Source organism: Solanum dulcamara, chromosome 2 (genome assembly GCF_947179165.1).
Source record: "Solanum dulcamara chromosome 2, daSolDulc1.2, whole genome shotgun sequence".
Classification (NCBI taxonomy): Eukaryota; Viridiplantae; Streptophyta; class Magnoliopsida; order Solanales; family Solanaceae; genus Solanum; species Solanum dulcamara.
This window is the reverse complement of record NC_077238.1, coordinates 10,338,080-10,344,341: the sequence shown is the minus strand read 5'-3', so window position 1 is coordinate 10,344,341 and position 6,262 is coordinate 10,338,080.

The following is a 6,262-nucleotide window of genomic DNA, read 5'->3' as shown; positions in this document are numbered from 1 at the left end:
AAAGTTGAACAGAATACAGGGCAAAAGAAAACAGAAGGGAATTACGGTAACTCTTCTAGTATCTATCAGAAACCCAACTTCCAATGGAAAACTAATGTCAAGTTCATGCTAACCACATAATTGAACACAAAAGAAGCAGAAATTATACAAGCTGTCAAGACATAATTATTATTAACATCATTTCGAGTGACAGCAAGCAGCGATGTTGCCCAACCAATAGAATGGAGCTTTCTACACAACACAAAGCCCAAGTTGTCCTCTACTGTGCCAAACCTGAGCTACGGAACCAAGAGAAAGACATCTGATATTGTAAATGACAGAAATTTTACATGTTACCATACCACCAATACACCGCCCGATAACCATCCGATAATTGCTAATCCGATACCGAACCAACCGATATGTTATAGGTTGGCTAGCGGATTAGTGCTTTTAAAAGCTCCGATCCGCCCGATAAGCACCCCTACTCAAAATGATATATCCTCTCTTGTCAATTATGGCGGCTGAAGTTTGAAAGGAGATAATTTCAGACCTGTTTATTCTTTTTGAGGATTTTTAATTATCATTAGCTAATACTACTAGTCACTTGGACTGAGACAATAGAACACGCCTATGTATGGCAAATGCAATCAGTACTCCGCAGCATAACACATTCGCTCCTCTGTTTTGGGGTTCTGCATATTTGTATTAAACAGTGTTTGTGTGGAAATAAGCATGTCAATTAGTGCAAAACAAAAAAAAGGACAACACAGTCTAGCTGACAGCAAGCCAAAGAACACCATAGCCAAAAAAATAAAGGCAGAGACCAACAAGCACAATAACTCAAGGTGGAAACTTGTTGCTTTTCTAAGAAGAAGAAACAAAAGTGACCCAGATATTAACACATGTTCCCATCAAAAAATAGACACAGGACCACAAAATTAAAAGTTAGATGAGAAACACAAACTTGAGCCTGCAAGAGATTTCAGATGGAAGATAACCAACAAAAGCGATACCTTCTCTTTAGTCAAATATGAGTCACTTTCAAATTGTTACAAGAATGGCACATCAAGATTTCTTCTAAAGCAAAATGAGATGTTGTTGGAGCTTGCGACGACGACGAGTTTCCGAGAGACGAGATTGGAGGCGGACTAAGCCACTGACGGAGAGTGGAGAGACGAGACTCCAGAGAGTATTGGGATTTCAATTTAGGAATTGAGAATTAATTTGGATATTTGATTACAGCTATCGAAATTGGAATGAGCAAATTGGGTTGAAATTGGGCCACTCAAGAGAGTTTTGGGATTTCAATTTAGGAATTGGGAATTAATTTGGATATTAGATTACAGATATAGAAATTGGAATGGGTCAATTGGGTTGGAATTGGGCCACTATTTGAATTGGGCCTTGACACGTCGTGTATCTATATATCATATATAATAGTATGGAAAAATTACTTAATTGAGTGCTTTTTAAAAATTAATTACTGATTTTAGTGATATTTTTTATTTATTATAATTTATAGCAATACATAGCAATATTATGATAAATCTACACTTGTATTAAAAGTGAATTATGCATACAATATAAATGTATTATAAATGTTTTAAAATATATATTATGTTTGTGTAGTAAGAAATTGACATAATGTATTATAAATCTATTAAAGTATGTGATAAATATATTATCTATCTATAAAACTTGTATTATATATGTTTTATAAATAGTTCTCTGCAATATGTATTAAAACTATATTATAAATGTATTATAAGTGTTCAGTGAATTTTTTTTATTGCTATAGATGGTAAATATTTTCTTAATATTGTATATTTATGTAAGTTTCCCTAATAGTATTTGTCTTGATTTATTTTTAAACTATTTATTAAATAAGTCATATTTTATTAATGTGAAGAAATTAATATAAATAGGGACAAATTTGTCAAATCATAATTAATTTATACATATATATATATATATATATATATATATATATATATATATATATATATATATATATATTAAATAAGTTTAAAGAATGGTTATAAAAACTCAAAATAAGGAAGATAAGTGTAATATCATAAACTACAGGAGAATGATTGTTATTTGTTATATAGCAAAATCTTGAAGAGGTATTTGAAATTATCCCTAAATAAATTTAACAAAAATAATTTATGAGTTAAAATTCAATTGCAAGTTCTAACAAATCACCAAAACTTTTGCATAAACTGGGCCATAACTTTAGAATAAATTGATCACAATCCTAACAAATCATGATTTAGAAATTTATCATTGTGCAGTGAAGAATAATGCATGAAGTTTTATGCAAAAATTACATGCGTTAGCAATAATAATGTCTTTAATTGTATAATCCTCTTTATGAATTATAAATATACGTATTTTTATTCATATTCCGTCTCATAAAATAATTTATAGGTCGGGTCTTCTAATAAGTTATGTTAATATTAAAAAGTTGGGGGAAAATTAATTTTGTGTTAAATTTTTGCAATGTTATGTTGAATTTTTTTATAGAAAATAAATTGATATTCTAATTACCATATTATCACGATCCTGATCCGCCTTGACTGGCACCCACAATATTTATTCTAGTGGAAGAACCATTTCAACAGCCAGCTTATCAACTTAAGAAATAAATATTAAAAACTTTGCAGAAACAGGAATATAACCAGAAAATAATACTGAGTTCACATAATCTCAGCCAACAATTTTAATAACTACGAAAATGCAGAAGTCAACACATCATAGAACTGAAAGTCGTCCGTACCAAAACTCTAACCACTGTCAATGTAAGAAAAGGGGAAACACTCCACAAACGGAAGTCAAAATACCAAAACAGTGTATAAACATCTGAGTTCCGAAAGAAGGACTAAGATTAATGGAAAAGTCCACGGCATCATGACAGAATAGCTCACCCTTGGACTTTGAACAAACTTCTAATCTGCCAATCGAGGTCTCTCCGCAGCCGGCTGAATATGCCCTGTACTCAACAAAAAGGCAGAGCAAGAATAGTATCAGTTCACAAAGACAACGGCGTACTAGTAGGATCACGTGGTTAGTCAGTAAGCGGATCATAGACAAGTAAATTCAACACAATAGGCATATACATATACAGAATAAGTCAACTAAATCTCAAGTTCAACTATTATTCAGTAATATCACAACTCAATAACTTCCACATGTTATAACTTTACACCAGGGTACCCTCAAGAGACCTACAAATAATCAACTTTGTGTCGGAACGTGACACCCGATCCAATTATGTGTCAGAAAATGACACCCGATCCAAAGGTACCACAATCACAAATACAGTCAGTATTTACAATATTTATATCACCAAGAACAAGTTCATCATACAAACAGGTCATCAAGTGATCATTTCACACATAATCTAGCATGTTTCCCTATTCATATACATGCATAAATATCATGAAGCAATTTAACAAGTATATGAAACACATACGGGAAACTAGACCATCGCCTACCTCAAATTCAAGCTTCAATAACCTTACAATGCAAAAGTCTTCCCTTTCTGGGCTCGTTCTTGATCTAGAAAACAGTAAATACATATAAAGGATCAATACAATGACCCAACTATTAGGAAATATAACATAATTTCATACCCTAGGCCAACACTTGATCCTTACCTTACCCTAGGGCTATCCCACCATAGATTTTAAATTCAAACCCTCCCCCAATAATTACCACCTATACTTTTTAGTTTCTAGGAATTAAAGTATGAACCTAGGGAGTAAAAACCTTACCTTAAGCATGGAAATCCGTGGAAAATTAGTATAATTCGCCCTAGGTCGTCTCTTGAAGTTTTAGAAACTGATTTTGCAGAAAAAGATTGTTTCTAGACTTTTTCACGACTTAAGTCGCGACTGTCCCGCTCTGGCGGGACTCATCCCCATCTAGCGGCCCCGCTCTGGCAGGAATAATCCCGCTCTAGCGGGATATGCAGAAATGGTGAGCTCGGAGTTAGTGCTCCAAGCCCCCATTTCACGACACACCACTTTCGAAGATGTATTAAAATTATACTCTTCACGCCAAATTCGATTTTGAGAGTTTTACTCGCCCGAATGCGATTCCACGAAGCTGTAAATGCTTTGTATCGTCTTGGCTATCAGTCTATCCAATAAAATTATTGATTTGACCTTCCATCATTCACATGATCGCCCTAGACTTCACCTGATTCAAAATTCGTCCAAGTCTGGCCTAAGCTCAAATTTTTCGAAGTTACTACCCGAAGTTTTGTGGCCCGAAATTCTTTCCCATTGCCTATTCCTAACGACGGGGACAGGTTGTTACACATATAGTGAGGGGTGTTCATTTAAAACATAAAAAGTAATATTGAGATTTTTCAATGTTGTGTCCTTAAATTATGAAAATTAGGAAATAAAGCTTGGTAAATTAATTATTAGTTTATGTTAGTTACAAACGTCAAGATATTCAAAGCTACAATTAGATAATTTGAGAAGACTTAACATGAAGCAATCTAATAATAATAACAACTTATCGGTTTGAATTCCTTTACTTGCTACTAACGGGGATAATGAGGTTTATACTAGAGTCCTGATGAAAATAAGATAAAAGATACAATGTGTAGTATGAGCTATTTTTTTAAAATAATTTTTTGACTCAATGTTCAATATCCACATTGAAACAGAGTATAAGACTACGTGAACGGGGTATGAACATTACTATGTTCAAATATGACGATATCTCAAAAGAAAAATAAATTGGTTAAATTAAAGAAGGGGAAAAAAATTTAAGCAACATTTATATATGTGACAACATGAGTTAGAAATTTTTCCAAGATAGGAAGGGAATTTCTAAAATTATTTCTTTAATTATGGTTAAGATGTTTTGTTAAGTTAATTTAATCTAAATCTTGAAAATTTATAATAAACAAGTGCCAGTCATTTAAATATGCACTTGAGAAAATGAAGATAAAGTGTAATGGAGAGGAGCCAAATTTTCAAATAGGTAATAGAAAGAAAATATAACGGAGAAGAACCAAATCCGTATGTATGACGAATTTCTAACTAATATTAGTTAGGATTACACAAATACCGATTTGATTCACTATTTACTTTTTCTAGCTAATATACATTTATTATACATTTGACGATTATTTTAAATTTTTGCGGTTGAGTGAGCAGCCATTCATGTAAATTCTTCCTATTGATTAGGCTGCAACAATAATCTCGGTTATGACCTGAATTATATTGGTAGGTTGCATCAACAAGGGTTGTAGTAGAGTGGTAAATACTCTTTCATTTTTAATTAGAAGTCTTGGCTTTGAGCTCCTCTGGGTACGGAGTTACCTTTTGCGTTTTACCTTCAATGTGGAATTTCCTGGCACAAATACAAATTTAATCGTATTCCATGAATACTGGACACAGAATAAAAAAATAAAATAATAATAATAATAATAACAACAACAACAACAACAATAATAATAATAATAGTAATAATAATAATAATAGTAGTAATAATAATAATAGTAATAATAATAATAGTAATAATAATAATAATAATAATAATAATAATAATAATAATAATAATAATAATAGTAGTAGTAGTAGTAGTAGTAGTAGTAGTAGTAGTAGTAGTAGTAGTAGTAGTAGTAATAATAATAGTAATAATAGTAGTAATAATAATAGTAATAATAGTAATAGTAATAATAATAATAATAATAATAATAATAGTAATAATAATAACAATAGTAATAGTAATAATAATAATAGTAATAGTAATAATAGTAATAGTAATAATAGTAGTAATAGTAATAATAATAGTACTAATAGTAATAGTAATAGTAATAGTAATAATAGTAGTAGTAATAATAATAGTAGTACTAATAGTAATAAGAGTAATAACAGTAATAGTAGTAATACCAGTAATAATAGTAATAACAGTAATAATAATAATAGTAATAATAATAATAGTAGTAATAATAGTAATAATAATAATAATGGTAATAATAGTAATAATAATAATAATAATAATAATAAACTGCAAATTACAATCCCTTTTGGTATTTAAGACCTTTAATTGAACAAACATCACCTACTTCTCTCTAATAATACACATTTATACCTTTGTATTGGCTTATTTATATCCACGTTCTTAGGCATATTAGTTGTGCAGGCATACAATATACCACGACCAAACCACGTTAGGTAACATAGAGAATAAGCAATAAAAAATAGTCCAAGCAAAGAGAATCATTATCAAGGTTGTTACAATGTATAAAATTAAC